The 16494-nt window shown below is 38.8% G+C and overlaps 1 protein-coding gene across 3 annotated transcripts in view; it reads left to right on the top strand.

Moving 5' to 3' along the window:
* The first annotated feature begins 10192 nt into the window (after positions 1–10192).
* The window catches only part of ARPP21 (cAMP regulated phosphoprotein 21), a 153035-nt gene continuing 146733 nt past the window's right edge, over positions 10193–16494 (top strand). Inside the window, exon 1 of one of the 3 annotated variants that reach the window (XM_044252737.1) lies at positions 10193–10572. The gene's annotated coding sequence lies outside the window, so the exon portion shown is untranslated. Of the gene's footprint in view, positions 10573–11017; positions 11859–13805; positions 13888–16494 lie in introns of those variants that run through there. The other 2 variants (XM_044252736.1, XM_044252738.1) reach the window with 2 other exon arrangements.

Below are 16494 nucleotides of genomic sequence, written 5' to 3'. Positions count from 1 at the left end.
GGGAGCTTGTATATATAATATATGTGCTAAAATATATGCTGTTATATATGTGTGTATGTGTAAATATATATTTATATAAATGTTTATCTTTGACCTGTTTGGCATAGACCAACAAAGCAAATATGTTTGTCAAGGGTAAATTATCAAAAAAGTGATGCATTTTTTAATGTAAATCTAGGTTATACTGTCATAAATCTTTTTGGGAAAGAGTGACCTATGAGCTGCTCTCCTTGCTAATAAAAACCTAAAAAAAAAAAAAAAGTGCCGTTAATTTTAACATGGCATGCTAGGTGTACACTGAAGCCTCTTCTCTCTGGCCTGAAGCCATAAAAAGGACAAAATTGCATAGGGAAATTACAAAGGGGGTGTCATTAGTGCATTAACAATTGTGGAAAAGGAACTTTAGGTGGAAGAGGGACTAAATTGAGGATGTAATCCAAAACCTTTACTGCAAAAGTAAGAAGCTTTGAAGGGGTTTCATTCCCAAAGGAGATAGCTTTTTAAAAGTAACAAAGCTCAGTGACAGTTGCAGAGATGGCAGTTCACAGAAACACAGTTGGTGTCCTCGGTTTGATGCCGGCATATCCATTCATCCATGCATGCACACCTTGTTTTGACAAGGTTGTATGAGGAAAGAAAAAGTGCATGACTATAGCAGTGGGTAATTTTTTTAATGTGTGGAAGAATAAAATGTACAACTATATACCAACAATCATGAAAATGTGGGAAAAAAGTGAAATTTTTCTTGAAAAATATAAAGTTAGAATTTTAGCACAAGAAAAACTAGAAAAGCAGGACATGCTAGCAGTCATACTTGAAATTGAAATGTATCCTTAAATTCTACTTTTCATCAAGCCATCAAACTCAGACTTTAATATAGATAATTCTTTGTATTCATACTTTAGGCCCTTGTTCTTTTATTTTGTATCGTGTGTGTGTGTGTGTGTGTGTGTGTGTGTGAATTTCTTGACTGATCTTTTACAGCAAAATTCACTTTTACTATTTTTGTGTTTCCTATGTCTCTACTTTCATTTATGGTCTCTCCTTTCCATTCAAAGAGCTCCTTTCAATACTTCTTGCATAACTGGTTTAGTGGTCATGAACTCCTTTAGTTTTTGTTTGTTTGGGAAACTCTTTATCTTGGAGGCTAAAGTCTTACTTGAGCATATTCTTACTGTCAGATAGTTACAGAAAATCATGGAAAGCCAATTAGTACATTAACTATACGATTCTAATTATTGCTCTGATACTTGCAATAGATAAGGAAAACTTAAGAAGGAAAAACTATAGATCTATCTAATTTAGGCACATGTGATGGACTATTGGAAATAAACAAAATAGAAATTTTAGAATAAAATATATCATATATAGTTGTTGCAATAATGATACTAAAAATCAATAGAAGGTTAAAGAAGAATACTAAACACACTGTAAAGGAAAATAGCAAAGTTAGATATGAGCAAATCATTCAGAAATTTGTGCATAAGGAAATTTCATAGAGAGGAAAACTACAGTTCATATCATATATGAGTCTCAGAAAAAGAGAGAATAAAGAAGAGGCAATAAAAATCTGGGAAATTTTCCAGACCTTAAAAAGGAAGAGTCTTCAGATTAAATATGTGTATGTGTATATATATACACATATATGTGAACAGATATATGACTATATTATATATATATGAATATATATATGAAGTCTCTAGTAAAATAAATGAAAACAAACCCTGAGATTATATTTTGTAAAAAACATCAGTTTTATGTTTTAATTTTTTCTTTTGAAGATTTAATTTACTTATTTGACAGAGAGATCACAAGTAGACAGAGAGGTAGGCAGAGAGAGAGGGAGGAAGCAGGCTCCCTGCTGAGCAGAGAGCCCGATGCAGGACTCGATCCCAGGATCCTGAGTTCATGATCCAAGCTGAAAGCAGAGGCTTAACCCACTGAGCCACCCAGGCACCCAATTTTATGTTTTTAAATGGTACATGACTACAACATAGAAAATACAAATAATACAGAAAATTTGAAGTGAATGAAGTATATATTAGCATATTCTAGCTAAAACTTCTAATGTCTATTAATGGTAGACAAAATAGAATCTAATGTAAAATAATTAATAGATACAAAAAGCATAGCTGATATTGAAAAAACGATCTGTCAAGAAAACATATTATTTGTAAATTTGTATCCATCTAACAAAATGAAATAAAAATGCATAAAGCAAAATTGAAATGATCAAAAAAATTAAATCTGTAAGACTTTTCGAATATGTTAGCACAGTTCTCTCAGAAACAGATAAATCAAGCCATCAGAATTGAAAGGACAATAGATATTTTTAAAAATACAAAACAGTTTAATTTTACAAATCCAAATAAATAGATTTATATCGAACCCTGTACTAAATAGAGAGCATGCATTCTTTTCAAGAACACATAGACTAGTAACAAAAATTGTTCATATCCTAGATCTTAAGAGTTCAACAAATTCAAAGTCATTGACTAAAATGAAATAAAATTAAAGCCTAATAATAAAAAGTGAACCTGCCCTAAAAAATAATACTTTTATAAACTAAAATTAAAGAGAATAAAGTCCTTCATATGGTCTGCAGGATGAAAATGACTTATAATGGGAATTACAAAACACAATCAAATGACAAGAAGTTACAGTGGTAAATCTTTTCTTATGCGGCTAAAATCTACTCAGATAAAAAATATATATTATGTATGTGTAATAGGAAATAAGAAATATTACAATTTAATAAGCTAAGCTTATTCCTTAAGAGGTTATCAAATAATAATAATTGAACAAACCCCCAAGTAATGGAAAGAAAAGTACCTATGAAGGACCTGATGAATAGAGATAAGGTATTTATCTCATGGAAAAATATTTTCTTTGGATGCCTAGGTGGCTCAGTTGTTTAAGCATCTACCTTCAGCTCAAGTCATAATCCCAGGGTTATGCCCCACGTGACCAACATGACCACATGATCAAGACCTGCATCGAGCTGTTTGCTCAGAGAGAGCCTGTTTCTCCCTCTCCCTTTCCCTCTGCCCACCACTCTGCCTGCTTGTGCTCTGTCAAATAAACAAATCTTTATTTGTATACATATATATATATGTATAAATATATATAAAACTTGTAAATTTTTTTTAAAGCTGGTTTTTTGGAAGAGGTACTACAAAATTTCTGACAATATTAACAATTAGGTAAGAGATGGTACAATGTAACAACTTTAGAAATTAATGGGGCTATAACAAAATAATATGGATAAATACCAAGGGACACTAAACAAACAACTGATAAATCAAATATATGGATCATATTCACACTTGGGAAGACAAAGCAAAGATGCCAGTTTTCTTCTAACCGATCTATAAAATCAATGCAAAAAAAATACTGAGAAAATGTGTTATAAAATTTTCTAGGCTATTTCTAGAATTCAAATGAAAGACACAGAGTAAAGTTAAAATATATAACCAGCATAAAAGAAGAATTCTCAGGGCACCTGGGTGGCTCTGTCGTTTGAGCATCTGACTGATTTTGGCCCTGGTCTCATAGTTGTGGGATAGGACTCCCCACTTAGTGTGTGGTCTGCTCCAGACTCTCACTCTCCCGCTGCCCCTCCCTGCACTTGCTCCCATTCTCTCTCCCAATCTCTTTCTTGCTCTCTCTCTAAAATAAATAAAATCTTAAAAAAAATAAGAATTCTAAAGGAAAGGGATAAATACGTAAGGTAATGGATATGTTAATTAACTAGATGGTGGGAATCCTTTTTCAGTGTATACATATATCAAATTACTATGATGTACACTTTAAATATCTTACAATTTTATCTCTTATACCTCAGTAAGGCTGAAAAAAAAGAGAGAGAGAGAGAAATTAGGGTCTTGCCTGGAAGATATGAAGCCTTAATATAACACCATGATTAGAACAGTGTGATATTGGTTAGATTGACACTTAGTGTTATCGTCTCATCTTAGAAATTCAGAAATGAAAAATAACTGAGGCCATAAGGTAGAAATGATTTATTCAAATCTAATGGTGATTTCGTGGCTGATGTAAGACCAAAATTCTTGTCTCCTGAATCCCAGCCCCACCTCTGTTGCCTACAATAAATTTTACTCTCTCTCATGTTGTTAAACACAGAGTTTATAAATCAGGACTCTAGGTTGTGGTGTAGTAACAAATAATCCCCAAAACTCAGTGGCTCAAAATATGGTATTTTTTTCTTATTTGGTTTATATGTCTGATTATACATCAGTGTGGATATCTACTCCACATAGTCACTCAGGAACCCAGGCAGATGGAGGCTCCATTATCATGTAGCTAGAATGTCTGGATGTTTGGGGGTCAAGGAGGACCTAGAGAATTTTGGAGACTTTTCATTGCATCAGCCCAGAGGTGGGGTGTATCACTTCCCTTCACATATCATGGTGAGAACATGTCACCATGCCTTGCCCGACTGCAAGAGGGTTGAGGAGTGATGTATCCTTCATGTTTAGGAAGGAAAGAACTGGATATGGTGAATCATGGATTATAATGATGTGGAGTAACAGGAAAGTAACTTTGAATGGTTAGGCTGATGAGTTCTATCTGATTATTTTCTCTCCCACTGAGGCTTCCAGTTTTTAAATGTATTCTTCTATATCTGTGTCTGTGTCCCTCTCCTGAGAGTGGAAGGATAAATATATGGTAATGTTAGTCAAATTAGTGATTTTTGGCTCCGTGGAGTCCAAGTGATTAAAATGATAAGCAAGGAAAGAGGATCAAAATAATGGTTTGGAGGTTTGCCCACGGTTCCTAAGGATTGGCTTTATTTCTGGAGCAAAAGAAGACAGATCTGCAGTCCACCAAATTATAGCTTCTTGGTCTGTAGAGGTTCACACAACTTTCTCAAATATTTATCTTTTTTATAGGAAAAAAAAGTGGTATCTGTGTTAAGAGAAAAGTTGAAGCCAAAAGATAATTAGTAAGCTTACAGAATTTTTATTTTATTTTCTTTCCATACCAAATATTTTTGCCTTAATTTAATACATTTTAATTCAAAATATGCACAGAAAACTGTTTTATGTTTTTAATGTTAGATTTATTTTTAAATCTATAAAGTTTATACCAGGAAGGAAATATCTTTATTTTTTTTTAAAGATTTTATTTATTTATTTGACAGAGAGAGATCACAAGTAGGCAGAGAGGCAGGCAGAGAGAGAGAGAGGAGGAAGCAGGCTCCCTGCTGAGCAGAGAGCCCGATGCGGGACTCGATCCCAGGACCCTGAGACCATGACCTGAGCCGAAGGCAGTGGCTTAACCCACTGAGCCACCCAGGTGCCCCAGGAAATATCTTTAATAAAGATCAATTATCAAAAGAAATTTTGAAACTGATATATCATCTTTATATCTAGTGTTATGCCAAAATGCAAAGTATAAGTACTTTTGATGAGCAATCCAAATGTTCAAGATTTCCCCAAAAGGGATAATCCTCCAATCTGGAAACCACACCCACCAGTAGTTTTCACTTATGTATAATGCACACATATTTTGTATTTAATAAACTGCCATGCTCTCATTAATATGATTGGGATAGTCAATGTCATGGAAAGAACTCTCATGATTTATTCTAAAGTAAAGAAAGAGTAGGGAGCAGATTATAAAGTAAATCATTTTGCAATGCAACGTTTATGTAAACCACTGCTTTATATTTGTGCATATATATGCACAGAGATAGGCTAAGCTGTTTGGGTGGTAGTATTTTGAGATATTTTTATTTTCTTCCTTTTAAATTTTGACCCTCAACTTTTTTTTTATACTAAAGATTCTATAGATTTTGCAAATGTACATTTATTTTTAAAAAGAGAGAGAGAGAAATTTTCTTCAAAGAGTAGCTTTGGAGAACAAGCTGTACATTCATGCAGAATTACAAATCTCCATAATGTTTTCTTCAGATGCCAGGTATTGGCCTCCAATCCGGTTTCCAGTAAGAACTTAGTACTCTGTTGAAATATGAACATGGTGGATATATTTCGCCTTTTACACGCACATACACAAACACACACACACACACACACACACTATTTTAAGTTACGAAGCACAGTTTTAAAATGCAAATATTCTGTGTTTCATTAGAGATGGGTTGTAGCTGCTTTATTCTAGTGGCTAATTCATGGACCTTTTAAAATTATCTCACTGTCGAGAAGCCAACTATATTATTCCAAGTTCTGAATAACTTGGTAACCTTTGTCTTCCTTTGAGTGAAAAGGAGAACGATGTTCATTATGGAGGAAAATGCTGTATCTCAGGAACAGGAATGTGAGAATAGAGGCAGGATGATACACGGAGCTTTGGCAAACGTGAGGTTATACTCTCGGTAATCATTCCGCGCATTTCAGCAGGCTAACATTTACCTCTGTTCTCCTCCTATATACTCCCATTGCTTCTGCTTCATTTCTGGGCTCAGTTTTTAAAAATCAAAACCATTTTGTGCCAGTTCCATAGGAGGCTGAGAGCACTGCATGCTGAAGCGGGTCCCGGAGGGGAGGGCGAACGCTGGCCAGGTAGCCAGGGCCTGCTAGTCATCCTGCCTGCATACACCCGCTTTGCAGTCGGAAAGGGCTCCTGCATCCTCAGCCCTGCTGCCGGCCGCATACGCCTCAACCCCGCCAAAGCCCTGGGTCCCTCAGAGCAAAGAGCGAAGAGAAGGAAGACACAGGGTGTTCTGGGGGCCAGGGGAACAAAACCCCCAAATACTAAGGGATGTGTCCGAATGCCGGCATTTCCATCCCAAGAGATGTGGAAAAGAAATAACGCGATTTAGGCAACAGCCTTTCTAATCTTTTGGTGCTCAGATTTTTTAGTGACAGGTTTTCTAAACATCTCTTGACTTGTTTCCTCTTTTCTTCTTCTTGTCCCTCCTGATTTAGATGCATTGACTTGAAAATACTACACACATTCATTTTTGAAAAAAACTTCTTGTTTTGCCTTCCCTGCAAAGCCTCACTGTGTGCGTGTGCAGGACAGTGTTCATTTATGGTCTGCCTGGGAGAACGCGGAGGGTTCATGGAGATAATTTTCTTACACAGCGCACAGCAGACTACGGAGGAAACATGGCTGCCCGTCAAGGGATCTGTGCCATCAGAACATTTGGTTTCCAGTCTCCCAATTCCTCTTTGTTTTTGATCGTGACATTTCTTCATGCTCAGATGCATACGTGATGTAACATTCTTTGTTGATGTTCTGAAATGTGTTTTAGAGTTATTTTGGCTTTGCACAAAATAAGAATGGGGAACTAAACTTTTCTGGTGGAAATGCAAATCTCCCCCTCCCCTTCTTATTCCCCTGCTTTTCAGCACCACACGTATTTGTACGGTTTTAAACCCAAGGCTGGTATTTAATAGACCCTAGATGGTTTTGTTGAAAACAGGGCAAATGAGAAGTCTCTCCAGGGGATTTGTGGGCCTTTACTGTGGTGGGGAGAATGCCCTAAAGGGGCGTTCCTCCCAGCCTAATTGTTGAGGAATGATGGAAGTTCAATAGCATGGAAATTCCACTTCTCGCTTCAGCTGAAAAGGTGCTTATAAAGGTAGCTGGGCTATTTTAGCAATTTGCCTTCTTTTGAAAATCCAATTTGGAAGCTTCATTAAAGGGCATTAATTTAGTGTCTTAGGGGAATATGTGTTTAAAGGAGCTTGTCGACAATCTTAGATGCTTGCCAGTGTGTAGGTGAGCTCAACTCCCCAAGCTGGGGTTACTGGTTACATGTATGTTTTTTCATTTCAATCTGATACAAAATAAATTCAAAAGCATCTAGTCGAAGGCAGTCATAGTACAACCTTCTCTGTCCCCACTACCACTACCACTACTTCTTATCCTTAAAGTTGGGATGCTTTCAGTACATAAACACTTTGACAACTGGCGTTGTGAATCTGTCACCCAGAGACCCAATAAGGTACACAGCAGTTTCTGTGAGTTTAGTAGTAGTTAATACGTGACAGGCCGAGGACTAGAGGGAATGACTGTTTCAAAGTGTGAAGGAAAATACGCTGTCTGAATATCTAGAAGAATCACCTTATTGCTAACTGCCTGCCCCATAATTCCCAGAAGTATATTTCAGTCCCACACTGGGACACAAAATTTAAAATTGGACAGCCAAATGCTGATTATCTGCCTGGCCTTGGATAAACTTGAACTTTCTCCAGTTCTTAATTTTTGACAAAATATTATGAGAACAGGTAGAAAAATTTTTAAAAGTTTTATTTATGTATTTTTTAGAGAAAGAGAGTGAGTGCAAGTTGGGGGAGGCAGAGAATGTGAGAGAGAGAGAGAGAAAGAACCTCAAGTAGACTCCATGATGATTGCAGAACCCACAGTAGGGCCATCTTAAAATCCTGAGATCATGACCTGAGCCGAAATCAAGAGTTTAGCACTTAACTGACTGAGCCACCCAGGTGCCCCAGTAGAAAATTTTAGTGGAAGCAAGTTAACATTCTTCTTCTTGGGCTTTCTTTCTTTCTTTTCCTTCCTGTACTTCCTTCCTTTTCTTCTTTCTTTTTCTTCCTTTCCTTCTTTCTTTTTTTCCTTCCTTCCTTTCTTTTAAATATTTATTTTAGTTATTTGAAGAGATAGAAAGCTTACAAGTGCATGCATGAGCATGAGAGGGGGCAGAGGCAGAAGGAGAGGGAGAAAATCCTCAAGCAGACTCCCCACTGAGCAGGGAGCCTGACATGGCACTCCTTCCTAGGACCCTGAGATCATGACCCAAGCTGATATCAAGAGTCATATGCTTAACACACTGAAGTTCTTGAAATATTCCATCTTGTTCTTTTACATAGTCATTGCTAATGGTACTGATTGAGTCCCCCCTCACTCTGCTCAATTTGTACAGTTTCTATATTCAGTCTAAAATAGTGTTTCTTTCTTTTCTTTCGTATTTATTTACTTTATTTGTTTATTTATTTATTTATTTATTTATTTTTGGTCAACTCTCAGAACGAGATCTAATTTGTTCTAGGAAAACTCTGTTAAAAGCAAGCTGTTAAGGTTTCTTGTTAGTAGATTATGCATCCACCCATTCAAGAGATGCTTAGGTATAGCTCTGCCAGAAGGAAAATCAAGTACATTGACCCTCTTCCCATGCAGTCTCAACTGTGTAAACTTATGACACATAAAAACTTGGCACAACAATTTCCCTCAAAAGAAAAGTAGGTTTTTTAAGAACATGACTTAAGATGAGAGAAAGGAAAGAGAATAGAAATACCTTTTTATTAACTTTCCCTTGGATTCATATGGCTGGCAGGAGGGGGGTGGGAAATGCCTGTCAAAATGCTTTTGGAGGGCACTGATGAGTAGAAATCCTCAGAAAATAGATCAACATAAGGATCTTAAATTCTTCCTGCCTCATTTGCTGTAACCTTATACAGCAGATTCATTTTTATTCCAGCAAGAGCTGATCCCTAAGGGAAAAAATTTCTAATATTTGGAAAATAATTATCTGTTCATGAAGGATCAGTACAGTATTATCCTGTTTTTATAGCATTTTCTAGAACTACACATATCATCTGTGTGATATTTTTGATCAATATCTTAGTATATGTGAACACGGATACTGTTGTTGAAATTACGTTCCTATAAAAGGTAGAAGGCATATCCCTTAATAAATCTGTTTATAATGTCTGTCATTAGGAATGGATGCCAATAAATGAAACTAAAAGGACATGGAAATTTTCATGGCATGGTTTATGCAAGTTATTTATTTGTTGTCTATTCATGGGGCAACTAATTGCAGCTGGTGAAAGTTGATTTTCTCCTCTTCAATTTATTGTGGGATGGGGCGTTCATTGCACCAGATCCATAGTTATTCAGCGTCTACGTTTTAGAAACTGAAATGCTGGATACTGTCAAAATGTGCTTTTGCAATTCCATGCAGGCGTGTACAACTATAATTTTGCTTCACATTAATAACAACCTAGCAAAGAATCCCAGAATCAAATGCCTTGCTCTCAGCTGGGGGCAGAAAGCCAGAGTGATATATCTTGGCTGGTGACCTATAATGTTGGAAAAGTAGGCTCTACATTCACTCAGGAAGGGTGGGCGGTATTCCGGAAATGTATCCCCGTTCCTCCAGGATTCCTTTTTTTTTTTTTTTCTTTTTCTTTTTGTAGTGTGTGCCCCGAGACAATGAAAAAAAAAATGAATTACAGATAATAAAAATAGCACATCTCCAGAACAAACGGGAAATGCAGAGCTTTAATTTCTTCGGTTGTCAACTCTGTTCCCTGCCCTGCGCCCTACCCTTCCCGGGTTTCTGCCATACCGCTGTGATTCTAAATCGGCGCTGGGTGGGCAGCGGTCTGGGCAGTCGCCCGCAGGGAGTGCACTTGGCGCTGCACGCCCGGACTTTTGGTCTTGCTCAAAGCCGAGAATCTCTGAGAGCTCAGAGGCTACGGATTCATTGGGGTGGAGTGAGGTGTTATTATTGTGGGATATTCTCCGCAGAGTTGGCCGGGAGAGTGAGCAGCGGAGGAAGGGAGTGAGCTGGGCTTGGGCAAGTGTCCGCAGGAGTCGGAGGTGCACCCGGGCTCAGAGGTACGCTGGAGGGCTCGGGCATGGGGGGCGGGGAGCGGGGAGGCGGTGGAGAGGGGCAGGGGACAGCGTGCCAGTTTTCCCTCTGATTAATGACGCTCACGCTGCCGCGCGTGGCTCCGGCGCTTTGTCTCCAGCCTCGGGGCTGGCGGAGAGAACTGCCACGGGAATGGATGGCACTGCGCTCGGGGCGCACCGGGCAGGTGCCCGCTCTCCGACTCTGCCAACTCCGGCCGCGCCCAGTGGCAGAGGCCCTGGATCCCCGCAGGCGCCCGGCCCCGGCAGGCTTCCGGGTGTGGCTGTCCGGGGGGCTGGAGGCTGCAGCCCGGGCGGGGACAGATGCGGCCGGGGCTGCGGGGAGGAGCCGGGCGCGTGGGAGGGCAGGGACTGGCGGAGGGGCAGGCGGCGGAGGCGGGGAGGCAGGGGCGCGGGACAGAGGGACGGACGGAGGCTGACTGGCTCGGGGTGGGACGACAGAGTGACAGAGCGACGGACAGGTGGGAGCAGTTAGACAGCCTGAGTCGGAGAGAGCAGAACGGTGAGAAGGAGAAGCAGAAGGAGAAAGAGAAGGAGAGAAAGGGAGACAGGGAGAGAGGAAGAGGGCGCGAAAGGCAGAGAGAGAGGGGAAGAGAGAGCGAGCGAGCAGCACTCGCGTGCACGCTCCCCTCCTGACACCCTCCGCTGTCCGAAGGAAGCGGCCGGGGCACTGAGTGGGAGCTGGAGAGCGATGCGGGCACAGAAGACGGGAACAGGGACCCTGCATTGCTAGTGGGACCGAGACACGCCGAGGGACGGACAGATCGACACACGCACGGACTGTCAGCCGGCGAGAGTGGCAGCTCCGAGAGCAGAGCGCAGGAGAACGAGAATCCAGCGCAGAGCTGCCCTTGCTGAGCGACAGTCAGGCAGACAGACGTGCAGAGGGACAGACTGGCAGACAGGAGGCGGGGGTTCATTCACTTCTCGAAGCCACCGGAGCAGAGAAGGCGGCGGCGGTGCCCCCTGAGCTCGTCCGGAGCAGCGACAGGCAGCGGGGGCAGCAGGGTCGCCAGCCAAACCACCACGGTCGCCGCAGCTGCGCGTGGATCCCAGCCGCCGACTCTGCAGAAAGCTCCTTTTACTAGCAGTTAAATAAATCGACCAAAAACCATACCAAAACAAAAAAGCCAAGCCAAACCAAACAAATCCAGCCAATTTAATCATTGAGAAACAATATTAATAAAAACCAAAACTAAACCAAATTAATCAAGGCACCAAGACGCTGGGGGGATACCCACTGTTCGGTCAAGGTAATAATCAAGGTCTTCCGACGTGAACATTGCACGTCTTTTGTGATTTTTTTTTCCTCCTCCTTTCTGCCGTATATCTGTTTTCCTTTAGATTTGTTTCTCGTCTGTATTTCTCCTTCATGTTTGTGGAAAACTGTTGATGTTATACATGTATTGTGTTTTTATGTTTCGTCAAAGGAGGGGTAGACTCCCCTCCCCCAGATGAGGCAGACCAAGAAAGCTGGGAGAGAGCTGAGAAGAGCAGTTCTTTTCATCAGAGAAGTCTACAGTGATTTATGCAGGTTTCATGGTAGAAAGTTTGGGACCCTGTTATTTCATTTGAAAGAGAACTATGCAAGAGGCAAAAAAAAAAAAAAAAAAAAAAAAGTTGTAATCAGTTTGTTGTTCTCTCAGGACTCAGGGTCTGGCTCCCAAGGGTTTTTGGGGGAAAGGATGTTACCTTTTCTTTTTACATGTTTGAAATCTGTGTTTCATTGCAAATTCTAAACTTAATGTCTTATGTCTGGGGTTGTCGATATGGTGGTAAGATTGAGTTGAATTGATCATGTATTTAGAAAGTTTCTTAGGAAGAGAAATGGACTCAGTTAATGTTTATGCATAGAAATAGAGCTGGAGTGGATGTGGTTGCTGACAGCTGCTCAGACTTAGTATTTGATCACCTCCTTAAGATCCAAGATAAGGACAGAATCCAAGCATACCAGGAAAAGCAAAAGGGGCATTGAAAGTTACAAAGGGTGGGAAGCTAGTAAGCACAATGCAAGGCTGGTAGAAATCATTTCTTAAGAATGTGTTTAGAGTGCAGATATCCATTTTGGTTTTTGATTTTTAAAGGCTATTGGTATGACACTTCAGACTCTCCAAAAATAATGACATTTCCCAAAGTTGAATGAACCTGTACAAGATTTCGTTCAAAGACTGAATAATTCCAAATGATTCCCACCTCCTCCTCACTTAATTTGGAGATGAAAATCACTATGATTGTTTTAAGAAAACAGAAATGGAGATGACAGGAAATCATTTTTCTTTTGGTAAAAGTTAGCAAACCTTTGACTTACACTTTAAAATAAATGCACCTACTCCTTTGATCCTCTGTATTTGTGTCACCATGGGACTTGTATGTCTTAATAGGATTTTAGTTAATGTCATTTTCACAAAAGACAGCCCTTTGGAAGCCAAGAGCTCTAGCTATGTTCTGTTCAAATAGCCAAGTGATCTACTGTTTTGGTGGTAATTGCTTCTGCAGCCTTCCTAACGGGATCACATGTGAAAAATTATATATGCGCTCACTTCAGGTTTATATGGATTTGTATGGTATGTATTTGTGTTTGATCTCATATTTCCTCTCTTATCACATTCCTTTACTTCTTTTGATCATTTCAACCAACAGAATATTTTTAAATTTTCTGGAGAATGAGTTTAGGATATTCTTGAAGGAATACACTTCATCAGAAAAGATGCAGAAGGCTAACCTCTTACTGTCCTTGCTTTTCAATACTATTTGTTTGCTTTAAATAATTTGGTTTATAGGCTGTTCTAAAGACATTTAGATGTTATGCATATATGGCTCCGTTTCTCTTGACATGATTTATGTTATTTGATAAATAATAATATAAATCAATTGCTGTAGGTGAACGCCTACTGAACAGAACACTTGGTTGAAGTAAGGCATATTTAAAGAAACTTCTACAGCTTCAGAAATTGACTTTGAGCGTCTCAGTGACTTAATTCCACTACACACTGATTTCTCCTTTACAGTATTCAACTCAGACGGAGACAGGTTTGTGTGAGCGGTTAGATTTGCAAATTGCTGATCTCCCGGTGACTTTCCCTCTTAGATCCCAGCTGAGTACGGTTACCTTGAGAACTGTGGCATTAGCCCTGTTAGAGCATGCTCCACTGGGGAGTTCTCTGCTGTCTATTTTTAATGCTATTTAATGAAGGAGTGAGCGCCTCACTCCGCAATAAAAGAAGCATGATGGAAGACAGAGCAGTGCATGGTTTTGGATACTGGAGAAGGATATATGAAAAGGTACAGACTGGCTGTTGGATATGGTAATTTAATTAGTCCTAATGTATTGTACTAACAAATCAGTTGATTTTAGTGAGATAATTACACATGAATAGTCTGCAATGTGTTTTCATAAACCTCTTCAGTAATTCTTAGAAAGAAACTCAATCATTAGAATGCCTTAAAACTTAAAGGAGATACTAACCAAGGAGTTGCTGCACACATACTATTTTTCATACAAGCTGTCAGATTCTTGGATGGTGAGAAGTACAGAAATAATTTCAGATTCCTGAAATACTGTTCTAGTGGACGGTCTGGAGCTTGTAAAATGTTCTGGGCATAAAATGACTAGCATCCTTCTAAGATATTATAACCTGAAGCTCTGCCTTGTGAATTTGGGTTTTTCTTTTATAAACTTGGAGTCTGGTTCCAGAATTGTGGCAACTAAGTGAAGCAGGAAGTTTTGGTTGAACTTTAGAAAATTTGAGTTGTTTTCTCTCCTTATTTTGAGATAAGCATAATACATTTATCTTATCGAAGGTTAAGTATTTTTAAAATGTAGGTAGTCGAGTCAGCACTAATAATTTTTGGAACAATATAATGAGTGGGAATTATCTTAATGTTATATAGCATGTAAAATATAAGAAGCCATCTGCCTGCAATGTTTGTATAATGCAGAACACCTGTCTGAGGTAGACAGTGAAAACGTTCAGTCAGAAAGGTCTCTGTTATTCATTTTCGTATTAACAAGATGCTATAATCAGATTATATCTTTGTTCAAAGCAAAGCTAATTAGACAAATGCTTAAATAGTTTAAAAATTAATAAACATAAGAGAAAGTGAGAAATTTTTATTAAGTGGGGAAGTGAGTTATGTAACTATTGTTAAATAAAGCCATTAAAGCCATGTGCAGAGTTTTTCCTAGGTTTTGCCCATTTCTATGAAGAATAAGCCCCCAAAATAAACTACTAAAAGAAATGCAATGTAAGAGTTACTCCAATTTGTTGTTGTGTTTTCTACTTTGTCCTTCTAGAAGGGAAGGACACTGGCTGTAATATTGCCCTTAGTGGTCATGCTATTTGGACCACAATGCTGATACCTGTCTCAAGATTCTCAAGTCAATGGGCATTCTTATCTGAATTAAATGTAAATGTTGTCTGTGGACCAGATAATGATAACTTACATGAGTAGAGTGTAGAATGAGTCGGCCCCTGAAGACACAATGTACAGCATAGACAGAAGTGAATATGACTGAAGATTCTCATTAGGATTGGGAGACAGTTCGAAGTCCATAAGGTTGGAAACTGCAAATGAACCGTTTGCATATAAGTTAATGTAATTCAGTAATTCAGATCTGCTTTGCGACAAGGTTAGGAGAGAATGTGGGGCTTAAAAATGATGTGGACAGTGAAAATCATTTCTTCAAATGGTAAGTACTGACATCATTCTAACTGGTACCACACGGTGATAGTGTGTTTAGAAATTTGTGAATTTCTAATCAGAAAAAGAATTGGCTTCCTTAGAAATGCGTTATGTCACCTGGAAAGTTCTGGACACATTTTAAGTCAGTGATGAACTTATAAAATACAGGCTTCCTCTCTTTAGACAAAGGATCTTTATTTTTTAGGGAATCTGTGGTTCCAGAGGCTCTATGTTTCTGCTGACTTTGCTTTCTTTTGTTTTTCATCCTAACATTTAAAGTTAAATATGATAAATAATTACAAGCAGTGCTATAAGTAAGTGCTGAAGGACTATTAAAGGTAAAGAATATTAGCAAGATGTATCTGTGACTGCGTTAGCTTTTCTCAGGCTATCTTTGCTTCTGAGTGTTAGTTTCCTTTAAGGTACATTTATGTCAAGTTCTAATAAATTGCTTTTTTAAGTGCCTTATCTAAATTAATTTTGCTCATTTTGGATTAAACGTGGCCCTACATGTTCACAGGATTTATTACTTTTATTTACATCATAACCATTTCATGGCCCTGAGGATCAGATATAAGCTGAGATACAAAGTATTTAAATTGTATACATAAGTATAATATTCTTGATTAAAAAAAAATAAACGGCTTGGGCTGGAGCTTCAAGTTCATTCAGCAGTGTTTAATGTTCAGTAACCTTGCTGCCTTTTGGTCTCAAAATCCTCTGCGGTCTGGTGATCTTTTCGTAAGGTATAGAATGCCCATGTAACATTTTGCATATACCTTTCTCTAATATTACTGGGACATTTCTGCACCCCCAGAAATAGCTGCACAGGTAAACCAAAAAGTGAATTGAAATCATTATACTAGGAAAATGGAGAGCATTTTGAAAAAAACAAAAGGATTGTCTTGAATACACCAAATTGACTCTCTACTTTCAGACTGAATCCTTAGTATTATGTTATGTCTTCTTTATTAGCTGTCGGCATAGAGCTGAGTGTTGTCAGGTGGAACGGGTGTTAGTCACTATCTATGGCCATAGTAGATCAATATTTTGAATTCCTTCACACACTTTTCCCAAGGAGATTTTTTTTTGGCATTTTTTTATACCTCCGCTTAACGTACGGGTCCATGCCAAATGTTATATAAGATTTTTCTGAGTTTTATAATCAGATGATGCCTATTAAGATAAAATTGCAGTTTGACTTAC

The sequence above is a fragment of the Neovison vison genome, chromosome 6 (assembly GCF_020171115.1).
Source record: "Neovison vison isolate M4711 chromosome 6, ASM_NN_V1, whole genome shotgun sequence".
In the NCBI taxonomy this organism is placed as follows: Eukaryota; Metazoa; Chordata; class Mammalia; order Carnivora; family Mustelidae; genus Neogale; species Neogale vison.
This window is presented reverse-complemented; position numbering and strand designations above follow the sequence as displayed.